This window comes from Canis lupus, chromosome 19, assembly GCF_011100685.1.
Source record: "Canis lupus familiaris isolate Mischka breed German Shepherd chromosome 19, alternate assembly UU_Cfam_GSD_1.0, whole genome shotgun sequence".
NCBI classification, from domain to species: domain Eukaryota; kingdom Metazoa; phylum Chordata; class Mammalia; order Carnivora; family Canidae; genus Canis; species Canis lupus.
The window spans coordinates 24,559,697-24,572,718 of NC_049240.1; the positions used below are offsets into that span (position 1 = coordinate 24,559,697).

At 46.3% G+C, this 13,022-nt stretch overlaps 1 protein-coding gene and 2 pseudogenes across 3 annotated transcripts in view; 1 reads left to right on the forward strand and 2 right to left on the reverse strand.

The window, feature by feature from the left end:
• Window positions 1-4,095: 4,095 nt before the first annotated feature.
• LOC100688868 lies at window positions 4,096-5,516 on the reverse strand (annotated as a pseudogene).
• A 1,814-nt stretch (window positions 5,517-7,330) lies between these two features.
• LOC119877292 overlaps window positions 7,331-13,022 on the reverse strand; it is a 39,020-nt pseudogene continuing 33,328 nt past the window's right edge.
• MAP3K2 (mitogen-activated protein kinase kinase kinase 2) overlaps window positions 7,473-13,022 on the forward strand; it is a 93,306-nt gene continuing 87,756 nt past the window's right edge. The window contains exon 1 of one of the 3 annotated variants that reach the window (XM_038564859.1): window positions 7,473-7,613. The gene's annotated coding sequence lies outside the window, so the exon portion shown is untranslated. Of the gene's footprint in view, window positions 7,614-8,944; window positions 9,031-13,022 lie in introns of those variants that run through there. The other 2 variants (XM_038564858.1, XM_038564860.1) reach the window with 2 other exon arrangements.

Sequence of the window (13,022 nt, forward strand, 5' to 3'; positions counted from 1 at the left end):
CATTTTGCTGTAAACACCAAGGGCAAAAAGAAATCTCTATTGTGTTCTCTGGCAGCCGAGAAGCAGTCCTTAGCTCTCTCTATCCAGTATATGAACATCTTTCACTTAAAAAAAAAATTAAGGGATCCCTGGGTGGCGCAGCGGTTTGGCGCCTGCCTTTGGCCCAGGGCGCGATCCCGGATACCCGGGATCGAATCTCACGTCGGGTTCCCGGTGCATGGAGCCTGCTTCTCCCTCTGCCTGTGTCTCTGCCTCCTCTCTCTCTCTCTGTGACTATCATAAATAAATAAAAATTTGAAAAAAAAATAAACTAAAACTTTAACCCAAAATTAAAAAAAAAATTAAAATAAAAGAGTTCAAGTATATATATCAGCTGTCCAATTTATGTTTGTAATTATAACAGAAAGTAAACCACTTAGGTTGCCTAGGTGAAAACGTAGGATGCAAAATTGCACATAGAGGATTGCAACTACCTAAAAACTATCTAAAAATGTACCTGGGGGATCCCTGGGTGGCGCAGCGGTTTGGCTCCTGCCTTTGGCCCAGGGCGCGATCCTGGAGCCCCGGGATCGAGTCCCACGTCGGGCTCCCGGTGCATGGAGCCTGCTTCTCCCTCTGCCTGTGTCTCTGCCTCTCTGTCTCTCTCTGTGTAACTATCATGAATAAATAAATAAAATCTTTTAAAAAAAAATGTACCTGGGAGCAAAAAAATAGCACAACAAAGATCTTTGCAGGGAGAAAAAACTTGAATGGAAACAGCTATCAATGGAATGAGAGACTTTTCTCTCTTGTGTTTCTCACATTTTCTATTAACATGTGTAATATAATGGAAAATACTCAATGAACATAATTTTAAAGAAATATACATAATAGCAACTGATGAAGGAAAACATTAGAGGTGACTGAGATCACACAGAAAGTTCAAGACAAGCCTCTAATAGAAAATCTTGTCATATGGCCTCTTTCCACACTCAGAAAGCTTCTTGGGCAATCCCAACAGCGGAAATCTCAGAAATGACTTTTCTTTGCTTGTGGAAGCACTGTGGCTTTTTAATCAGGAGATTAACTTACTAATGTTTTGCTTTTTGACATAGCAAAGTGAGTGTCCACCCCAAAGGCCCTGGGGATAATGATGACAATAATAAAAATGAAAATAACAGACTTACCACGGATCATGTATACAGCACATAATATGCCTGTGGGGTCCCATTCTAGCTCCCTAAGTCCTCACTCTCCATGTACTTCTCAGGGAAGACACGACTGGCTGCTATGCAACAGCCATCTAACAAGGGAGTCTGCTCCCTTGTAACCTCTAGCCTGGGTTTGTGGTCAGACACGGGGCACACTTCCTGCGGGCTGAACCCATCATGGTAATACTGACTCCTTTGCAGACACAGGAAAGCAGCTGACCCAGCTCATCAATGAGATGCTCTTAGGAGCAGGTTCAGCTACCAGTCACAGACACTCCTCTTTTACGTGAAAGTACAGAGACTTGTGGTTCAGACTGGGAGGAGGTTCTGCTTACACCACTCCTGTGTGCAGCCCCTTGTTCTCATTCTCCAAGATGGCTTGTAAGGTATTCCAGGATGGAGAAGGGGATGAAGATAGAGGGGCCAAAGCAATGGTCTCTTGAGGAAGGGTCTCTGAAGAAGATTCCATTCAAGAATCCATCCACTGATTTCCCTTTTACTAGTACTTAGTCACAGGACCACATTTAGCTGCAAGGCAGGCTGGGAAATAAACTGTTTTTAGGAGGTCTGTTGCTAAAATTTGCAGCTAAAATTTGATTTTTATGGAAGGGGGAAAATACACTTGGGGGCACTATTAGCAGATTTTTAGCAAGAACGAAAGGGGGAGTTAGCTGGAGGGCTGATATGAGATTGTCCTTGATGAAAAGAATCCCAAACATACCTTGCTTCAGATCTTGGTTTCTAATGCTATTCTTCAATAAGAGGAAACAGGACTCCTTGGAGAATGGATGATTCTAGGACTGGGGAAAGAAATATTCAAGATGACTCTGGCAATCTGGCAATGCCAGAAAATAAGGATGTACTCAAAAAGTTTAAAAAAAAAAAAAGGAAAGAAAAGAAAATCCCACAATGATGGACTTAAGTCAAAGGGTGATAGGAACCAATGGAAAGAACCCCTAATAGCTAAATCTGGAACAACTTGAGCAAGAAAATAAATATATTATATTGGATTACAGACTAAAATGTAAAGTAAACATCTGTGAGTCCATACTAATATGAAAGATTGCATAAATAACTGAGGGAGAAGAGACACATATTCTATGAAGAATTCCAAGGAATTTACGTAGCTTCTCCTCACTCAGGAAATGAAACACAACTCTCCAATCCTTAGGTGGAAGCACAGTGATTTCCTTTCAAAGAATACAATATGGAAAGCGGTGATAAAAGAGTGAGAGAACTCTGACAAGTGAGGCTTGAAAAGGCAACCAAGGTCAACCTCAACAGCCATAAATCATGTTGATGTTATGTACCCCTGGTGGGTTGTGGTGAGAAAGGCACTTCACCTCTGTGATCTTCACTCCCAAATTCATAACCCTAGTTTAAGCATGAAAAAAACATAAGACACACCACAGTGGAGGATTAGTCTACAAAATATCTGACCAGGCTTCTCAGAACCATCAAGGTCATAAAAAAATGAGGGATATCATAGCCAAGATGAGTCTACGGAGACAGGAGGGTTAAATATAATGTGGGATCCTGGATGGCATTCTGACACAGAAAAGGAACATTAGATAAAAATTATAGAAATTTGAATAAAGTGTGGACTTCAGTTAATGATAATGTATTAATATTGGTTCCCTAATTTGCAAATGTTTATAATATTAATAATTGGGGAAACTGGATATGAAGTATATGGGAACTCTCTGTACTATCTGCTCAATGTCTTTTTAAATGTAAACCTGTTCTAAAATTAAAAGTTTATGAAAGAGAGAGAGAGAGAGAATATGAATGAATGAATGAATGAATATATGAATCCTTCCCCTTTCCTGTGTAGGAGGCCAAGATATTTGGAACTGAGGGAGTCATCTTCTGACTGTGGAGATGACAATTCATGGTCCTAACTCTAATCCCTTTATTGGGTTTTTGTTATATAAGAAAATAAACTTCACTGTAAACTGTTTGGGGCCAGGTGTCTTGTTCTTTGCAGCTAAATGCATCCCAACTGACAGTCCTCATATCACTTCTACAGCTACTGCTGTGCTTTATTTTTTTTTAAGATTTTATTTTATTTATTCATGAGAGACAGAGAGAGAGAGAGAGAGAGAGAGAGAGAGGCAGAGACACAGGCCGAGGGAGAAGCAGGCTCCATGCAGGGAGCCCAATGTGGGACTCCATCCCGGGACTCCAAGATCACGTCCTGGGCCGAAGGCGGCGCTAAACTGCCTGAGCCACCTGGGCTGCCCACTGCTGTGCTTTAGATCTTTATCTCCTTCCTCAAGATCTTTAGCCTGCTTAAACACCCTTCCTTCCTCATCTGGTTGCTCTCTTCTCTGGATTTGCCCCATGGCTACATCTCTCCCAACACCCCAAGGCCAGTAACTCCTGCCCTTCCCAGGACAGGGCAGTTCTCTTCCACTTCCAAACTTGTGCACACTTGAGTCCTTCTGCCTGGAATGCCCATTCCTCCACCCTTATTCCTCCCAGCAAATAACTTTCTGGATTTAAGTTTCAGTTCACTGTGTGTGATAGGCAGGATTCTCTTATGTCCTTGAAGATTCCACTAGGAAACATGGCCTGCATAACCCTTGCTACTGTGATTATAATGATCTGTACTACTATAATTAGGTTATGTGGTATGACACAGTTGATTTTTATTTTTTTTATTTTTATGTATTTATTTTTTAAAAGAAAATGGAAGCCTGCTTTTATTGATGCACACATCAACGGACCTGTGATTGGAAGGGGCAGCGACGTTAACACAACACTCGTGGTTAATGCAACGGAAACATAAAAGATAAAATAAAAAATAAAAAAAATGCAATGGAAACATGAGGGCAGGAGATGGCTTTGCAGGGACATGATGCCTTCATAAGTTAGGGAAATGAACCGCTAGCTGGCTGCCCTCTCATTTCATGTTCTTCACAAACTCCTCTCCCTTCTTGATGGAGGCCTTCAGCTCGGGGGATGGCTTCCGCTATCATCTTCTCTTCAAAAGGGGAGATCTTGTCAATGCCTAGATTCTTCTCGATACCCTTTTTCTCCAGCAGTAATGGTGTGGAGAAATAGGCAGTCTGCTTCCTGGGATTTAATGAAGGAACATTCGACAACTCCTTCCTTCCCATTCATTGTATCCACAAGGGAGAAGACAAACCCGGCTCCAGCATACGCTATGGACAGGGTGGCAGAGCCTTCTCCAGCTTTGGCCTTCACCACCTCCTTGCCGGCCTCCTGGATCCACCCAGTGATGGCTGTCAGCTGGGCGGGGGGTGGGGGGGTGGGGAGGGCAGGGGGATGACGGTCTTCTCGGCATGCTGCCAATAACAGGAACGTTGACTCATGTGAGATCCAAAGCTTTCAGTTCTGCAATGGAAGTGTTGGCCCTGACAATGTCCAGGGTGGTCCCCTCGAAGATTTTACTGGGGTGGTAAGCTCCGTGTTTCTTGAAAACCTCCATTGCAATTGGGATAGTGGATTAAACTGGACTTGAAATGACACAGATCATGGCCTTGGGGCAATGCTGGGCACAGGCAGCAGTCAGGGTGGCCACAATTGAGGCATTGGTGTTGAACAGGTCATCCCGTGTCATGCCTGGTTTTCTCGGGACTCCTGCTGGAATAACCACCACATCACAACCCCTGAGGCAATGCAGCAGCTGCTCAGGTCCGAGGTAGCCTTTCACATTTGCTCTGGTCTTGATGTGGCTCAGATCTGCGGCCCCTCTGGGCATATGAGCAATATCCCAGAGGGTCAGGGGGCTTACTAAGGAGCTGTTCTTGAGAAGAAGCGCAAGGGGCTGTCCAATTCCTCCGGAAGCCCCAAGTACAGCTACTTTAACATTGTTCTGGGCCAGGGTGCTGAAGCTGTGGTGGAGAGTGGCGCTGGCAGGGCCTGGGCAGGTGAGGGCAGAGACCATGGTTGGTTGGAGCGGGCGGGGAGCTGAACAGCCGGTGAAGGAGCCGGCGGCTGGCAGGTGACACCAACGACCTCCATCCACAGTTGATTTTTTTAAAAGATTTTATTTATCTGAGAGTTAGAGCATGCTAAGTGTGTGGGTGAGGGGCAGAGGGACAGAGAGCCCCAAGCCGAAGCCACACTCAGTTCAGAGCCAGACACAGCGTTCAATCTCACAACCCTGAGATCACGACAGAGTCAAAACCAAGAGTCAGATGCCCAACCAACTGTGCCACTTGGGGAAACCCTGATATAGTTGATTTTAAGAACAGGTTATCTGGGAGTGCCCGATTTAATCACATGAACTTTTATTTATTTTTTATTTTTTTAAAGATTTATTTATTTATTCATGAGAGACGAGAGAGAGAGAGAGGCAGAGACATAGGCAGAGGGAGAAGCAGGATCACGCCCTGAGCTGAAGGCAGATGCTCAACCACTGAGCCACCCAGCAGAAAGTTTTCTCTGGTTGGGAACAAAAGACGGAGTCAGAGATTCAATATGTGAGGAGGATTTGATTTTCAAGAAATTTTTTTTTAATAATTATGTTCTACATCATGGTTTTATTTTTTTAAAGATTTATTTATTGATTTATGATAGACATAGAGAGAGAGAGAGAACCAGAGACACAGGAGGAGGGAGAAGCAGGCTCCATGCAGGGAGCCTGACGTGGGACACGATCCCGGGACTCCAGGATTGTGCCCCGGGCCAAAGGCAGGCGCTAAACTGCTGAGCCACCCAGGGATCCCCTGATTTTCAAGAAATTTTTTGTTCCTGGCTTTGAGGACAGAGGGGTCACGTGGCAAGGAACACTGGTGGACTCTGGAAGCTGACAGCAGGCCCTGGCTAACTGCCAGCAAGGAAATGGGGACTTCAACCCTACAACCACAAGGAACTGAATCCTGCCAACAAGAATGAGGACGGAAGCAGATCTTTCCAAGAGCCTCCAGCTAAGAACTCAGCCCAGCTGACATCCTGATCTCATCCTTGTGATACCCAACAGAGAACCCAGCCATGATGCCCTGCTGACTGCGACCTATAGAATGGTGAACTAATGTGTAGGTGTTGTGTTAAGCCACTAAGTCTGTGGCAGTTAGTTATGCAGCAATAGAAAACTCACATAGCATGCCTCTTCTCTGAGGTCTTCCCTCATTCCTCAGGCACACTGTGACTTCTCTCTGCTGCTGGGGCACCTCAGCTACAGGGCAAGTCACTAAATATTATAATCATCCACTTAGCAGTCTGCCCTGTTCACAAGATTCCAGAGTTCCTGAGAAATGTTGGAAACTATCACTTCATCACTGCAAAGTCAGGCACAGAGCAGGAAAGCAAAAATAATGGTTAAGTGAAGAGTTTCATTAAGAAAAAAAAATCATAATATCACTAATTTGTAATCATATATACTAAAATCTCCAAAGATGCAGATTTAATGTCTAAGCAGGAGAAAAAGTGACCAGGTAAAAAGAGAATGGAGGAAAAAGTTTATTACTATACATGCAGGGTGTTTCTAAGGAACCAGATGTGAATGAAGTACTCAGGTAGGGTAGGTAGTTGAGGGAAGAAGCAGAAGTATGAGGAAAAAAATCCATCTCTACATTACTTAGTAAATAGGTATTTATTGAATGTCTGCTATGCAGTCAGGCCAGGAACTGGGGAAAACAATACAGGATCTAAATCTTGCCCTCAAAAATACCGAGAGCCTCCTTTCTGCGGTGGTATACCAGGCTTAGAATGTTAGAATCAAAACAAATCTTAAAGATCTTGATTTTCTGTGTACTTAAGCTTTAAAATCCTCTACTTTTTGAACCAGTGGGAGCAAACTGATTTTCTATCGATCTGGGTATTTTTGAGGTCCTCTGGTATAGGCCCTTCTTTGTCTTGTCTGCCTAATTCTGTGCAGAGCAGATGAACCATTATCAGCTCGGTCTGATAGTCATTTAGGTGGTTTTGAGGCTTTCACTATTACAAACACCTGCCAAATAGCAACTTGGCGCCGTCGCCTCTGCTATCTCTGAAAGGGTCTGTGATGAGGACTCCAGGGAGGGGCCCCAGATACTTAGTGATCGTCCAGCACCGTCTCCCAGGGTAGGGTCCCTGCCCCACGGAGGCCCGCTCCTTGAGCAGCTTGGGCCGCGGAGTTGGAGCAGATGCTCCCCTCCAGGCCTGCTGGTGCCGCTGCCATCTCGCTGAATTCAAGCGCGGGGCTGGAACTGAGGTCCGGAATAGGCCGGAGGCGGCGGGGCGGGTGGGGGCGGGTGGGGGCGCGTGGGGGCGCGTGGGGGCGCGTGGGGGCGCGTGGGGGCGCGTGGGGGCGGGTGGGGGAGGGGCCCACCAGGGACCGAGAAACCCAGTAGACGCTGAGCGAGGGGAAAATGGTTCCGGAAGTCGTCCGGGGTACTTGAGGGAAGAAGAGATGGGGCGGAAAAGATGCTTTCTAGGTCAGAGCAGCGTGGGCTGGAAACGGTCGGAATACAGGTCAGTGACCGCGGCCAGGGCCTCTCCCGCCACGCGGTTAGTTCGCGCTGCCTCCTGCGGGCCCCGCGGAGCGAGGGGGTCGGGGCGAGACTCGGGTTTGGGCTCCTGCCACCGCGCTGGGGCGGGGCGTCGGACTCCTCTCTGGGCCGCTCCCCGTCTGTTGCCCTGGGGGAGTGGCGCCTGCGGGGGCCCCCAGAACGGCGATAGGCAGTAAACAGGGGGGCCGTACAGCTTGGAAGGCCCGCGGGGGTTGACGGCCGGCCGCCAAGCCGACAGGGACCTCTAACGTCCTGGGCACTTGGCTCATCAGCGGTGGCGCGTCTGCCTTCGGCCCGGTCCTTGCCGCGGTCCTGGGACCGGCTCCCGCATGGGGGTCCCCGCAGGGAGCCTGCTTCTCCCTCTGCCCATTTCCCAGTCTCTCTGCGGCTCTCATGAATAAATAAAGTCTTCACATGATTTCTAAAGTGCTTCAGAAAATAAGTCCGCAGTGGAGCTCGAGAATTCAGAGGCAGAGGGCTTTCCGCCCGCCGCCTGCGCGCGAGCGCGGCCGCTCCCCTCCCGGTCGCCGCCCCCGCAGGAGCCGCCCCCGCGCCAGGACTCCCACGGGAGCCGGACGACACAGGCGCGCGTGCGCGAGCGCGGCGGCGGCGGCGGCGGCCCGGAGCTCGGGGCGGGGCCGGCTCCGCGGCTGACCCGGGCTGGGAATCCCCGCGCCGCCCAGAGGGTGGGGGCCGCCGAGCGTGCGTGGGCGCCGCCGGCCACTGCGCAGGCGCGGGCACGCTCCCCTCGGCCTCCGCGCGGCGTTGCAGGGTGGGCGCGCGCGCCCGCGGCGGCCTCGGCTCCCGGCTGGCGGGAGGGCTGCGCGCGCACGAGCGAGCCGGCCGTGACGTGCGCCGCGCTACGCCCGACGTCACGGGCCCGTGTGTAGTGGCGGCCCCGCTGTCCTCAGCTGCGGCGCCTGACGGAGGTGGTGCGGCCGCTGGGTGCGGCGTTAAGGGGGCGCGCGGCGGCGGCGGCGGCGGCGGCGGCGGCGGCGACGCGGCCGACGACGACGGGCAGGCCGGGCACCTCCGGCCGCGGAGTCTCCGCTCCCGCCCCTCCTTCGGCTTCTGGCGGCGCCCGGCCCACGGCTTCCTCCCTTCCTGCCCAGCTTCGCGCGGGCCTCGGGGCCGCGGCGGCGAGGACCGAGGGGCGCCCAGAGGCCCCGGCCGGCCGCGACGGCCCGCGCGGGCTCCATGTGAAGGAGGGACCCGGCCCGCGCCAGACTCCTCGCGCGCCCCTCCGGCCCCCGGGGGCCCGCGGCGTCCCCGGAGCGGGGGGCGCGGTGACAGGCCGCGCGGGGGCGGAGGGGCGGGCTCGGAGGCGGTGGCGGCCCCTCCTCGGGCCTGCGGCTCCCTGCGTCCCCGCGGAGCGGCCGGTACGTGCCTGTGTGTGTGCGGGGCGGGGACCGCGGCGGGCCTGGGCGCAGCAGCCCCGCCGGGGGTTTCGCTGGGTGGCCGTCCCGCTCGCGGCGGGCAGATCTCGGGGTCCCGCACCCCGACCCGAAGCCCAGGTCTGAGCCAAGTGGACGGCTGGCCGTGTGGCTGTCAGACACGTACTCCGCAGGGCTTTAGAAGGAAGATCGCAGCTGGTGCCTGGGAGGAGAAGTGTTCCATGCAGCGAGCGAAAAAGTGCTTGTCTTTGCGTTGTCACATCGCGATAATCTCTTGATGGGGGCTGATGCTTCCTTCTCGCTCTGGCTCGCGCTTGCGGTGCGGCCGGCAGTTGTCTTGCGCGGTCTGACTTCGTCTCAGCGCAGGGAGGTCAGTACGTGTCTCCCCATTTTACAGACGGAAAATTGAGTCTCGGAGAGATTAGGGAGTTTGGCCAAGGTCATGCAACTGGTGATCCGGGAAGCCTTAATTCCGAAAATATGATGTCTTTTCTGTAGCGCTGCATCTTTGAGTCTTGAAAAAATAAATATATGAGGAAAATGAGAATAGCTGGGGAGTTTCTTCCTGCGAGTGAATTCTAAACATCATAGGTAGATGTAGTAGGCTGTCCGATGTGTTTTGCTGCAACCTAGCCAAATCATTTTTTTTTTTTTTTGGCTCCTCCCCACTATAAGAATTACTTTTAAAAGGTGGTGCTGGGCACCTTTACCCTTTTGCAGGAGGACTGAACAAGAGAATTTTTAACTTTTATTAAGCGAGGAAATGTGGTAAAGACTATTTGATACATATTGAAAGATGGTGACAATTAAAAAATATAATTGATAAGATGCGTATTTCCCGAAAAGTTACAATTTTACTTGTGCAGTTTATTCTTGACACATACGGGGAACTCGCAGTTGGGTTATTAGCTTGAGATTTCCTTATTGCAAAACTTGTTGCTGAGTTATGTGACAATGGCTGAACGTACTTAGTACTTTGTGCAGTCTTATGCAATACTTCTGGGTTGAGTGTCAAAATTCAGTGTGTAGAATTGTAGAGTATCTAGAAAGTTATCTTTTAATAGTATGATGTTTTTTTCCCTTTTCGTTTATTTGTGTGTGGTGACTGAAAAGTGTTTATAAACTAAAAATTGTCATTTTAGCATTGGTCTGTACTATTTCTTTGATTGTGGTTAGTGAAAAAGAAAATATTCCTCCCTATAAAAGAAAATATTGATAAATTCTTTGAGTAGGTGAAGCTTCACATATGGTTGCAAATGTTTAAGAAATGTACTGATGCCCAATTAATTACATTACTCTATAATTTCCTCCAGTATTTTATCAGGTTTGGGAAAATTTGTAGTCGAATGTTTTAGTATTGTCTGTAGAGAAAAGGTGACAAGTGGTTGGTTCACAGCTTGATTTGTTATTTGGTTAGAATATAGATTATGTTGAGTCCTGTTGATTTATGTTGAATGTGATATCATTATAGAATGGTTATCTTGGCACAATCTCCATGTGTTTCTTTAGAGAGAAGTAGCTGTTAAAGGCTTATTTTTTAAAATTGGATTACATTGTAGACTCTGTCTATTAAGCAGTGGTTTATGTGGCTCTTTAATTTATAGTTTCACCTTGCTGCTACCAAAGCAGTAAACTATATTTAGTAGATGCTGTACTAAAATGAAGTCATGTTAGGTTCCTGACAACTTTGGTTTTGGGTTGATCTTTTTTTCCCTTGTTGAATTGGAGCTCTCTGGGCTCCTCAACACCCTCTCCCAACTTTTTTCTATTATGAAACAATTTCAAACATACAGGAAATTATAATGGAGTGAACATCCATATCATGACCCTCTAGATTCAATATTTGTTGACATCTTGCTGTATTTGCTTTATCTATAAATATGTGTGTATTATTTTTGGTTCACCTATTTGAAACTAAACTGTAGACATTATGTCAGCATACATTTCCAAAGATGGACATTTCTTAATATAGCCAAAATACCATTATTATTAATTTTTAGCACATATTTTCTAATTAATAATTAGTTGATAGTTTCTTGTTAATTCCTTAATGCAATCTAACATTATCCATATATAAATCTCCCTATTTATCCTGATTGGTCTTCTATGGTTTTTTATGCCCAGCCACACCAAACCAAGATACAAGGTTTTATTCACTGCATTGGTTAAATCTCTTTGGTCCCTTTGAATCTAGAACAGTTTCAACTGCCCCCTTTAAAATCAAGTTGCCTTTTTTTTTTTTTTTAAAGCACTCAAGCCAGTTTTCTTATAAAATGAATCACATTTTGTATTTGTCTGATTTTTTTTTTCCCCCACTCATGGTGTCATTTCGCATGTTCCTCTATTACCCTGTATTAGTTAACTACAAGCTAGCTTTAAAGGCTTGATTAGGGGACGCCTGGGTGCCTCAGTGGTTTGGTGCCTGCCTTTGGCCCAGGATGTGATCCCAGAATCCCGGGATCGAGTCCCACATCAGGCTACCTTCATGGAGCCTGCTTCTCCCTCTGCCTCTGTCTCTGCCCCTCTCCCTCTATGTCTCTCATGAATAAAGAAATAAAATCTTTAAAAAACCAACGTAAAGGCTGTGAACATAATTAAAATGTTTTTTAAAAAATAAAAAAAATAAAGGCTTGACTAGCTTCAAACTAAATATTTTGGAAGAGAATAACCCCTAAGTGATGCTGTGTAGTTACTATTACTTCCCATCAGGTCATATACTGTCAAGTCCCATTGTTTGTGATGCTGAGTTTGATCACTTGGTTATGGGGGCTAAGGTAAGGTATGTTTTCTCCGTTGAAATTAGCAATCTGTGGCATGATTAATTAGCACTGTATTGCTAGCTTGTTCTCCAATAATCTGTCATTGAACAGTTATAGCATCTATTGCTGACCCTTTTTAGGCCAACTTTTGAATTTCGGTGTTAACAATCTTTTGTTGAGATACATATACACATACACACACACATATATATAAATAAAAATCACAGGAATTTGTAAAATATCCTATACAGTTATATTGGATTCTGATTTTGTGGTTTTTAAATTTTTTAAATTATGAATTCCAGGTATCTCCTGTTATGAATAATAATAAGAAAAAACCTGGTTTGTGAAAAATGGGAAAAACTCAATGCCTCTCTTTTCCTGTACTCTCACCAAAGGAGTGCGATTTTTTTCTTAGCCAAGACAACAGAAATAACCAGAATATAATAAAGGAAGAATGGATTTACTAAAAAGCATTTTGAGAAGACTATTTTCTGGTAGAATGCGAGGAGTACTAGATCGAGGGTCAGAAGATCTAAATTCTAGTCCTAATTCTACCACTATGTGAAGTTTAAGAATTAAAACATTTTTTAAACCTCACTTGGCATTCTCATTTCATAATGATCAAGTTAGTGAACATTTATGAATTTCTTTTTATTGAAGTATAATTGACATACAATATCCTATTAGTTTTAGGTGTAAAGCAGTTACTCAATACTTTTATACATTACAGAATGATCTCCATAAGTCTGCATACCATCTGTCACCTTATAATGTTATTATAATATTACTGGCTGTATTCTCTATGCTGCATATTACATTCTTGTGACTTATTTATTTTATGAATACTATGGTTTCTGATTATGAGATGTGTTGGCTACATTTAGAGGTGAACCTCATTTTAATTAAGCCAGGTAGAAATAAATATATGTAATATGAAATTGAATTTATTTCCCAAGAATTAACACATTTAATAGGTTATTGGGTTTTTTCTAATTAATTTTTTTAGGTTAATGTTTTGGAGAAGGTTTCATAATAGGATTTACTGAAGTAATATATTCTCTCATTAAAAATATGATTTAGGGGTGCCTATTTGGTTTAGTTGGTTAGACGTCCAACTCTTGATTTCCGCTCTGGTTGTCCGGTTGGGATTCTCTCTCCTCCTCTCCCCTTCCCCAGTGCTTGCGAGCAATGGTGTGCTTGCTCTCTTTCTCTTTC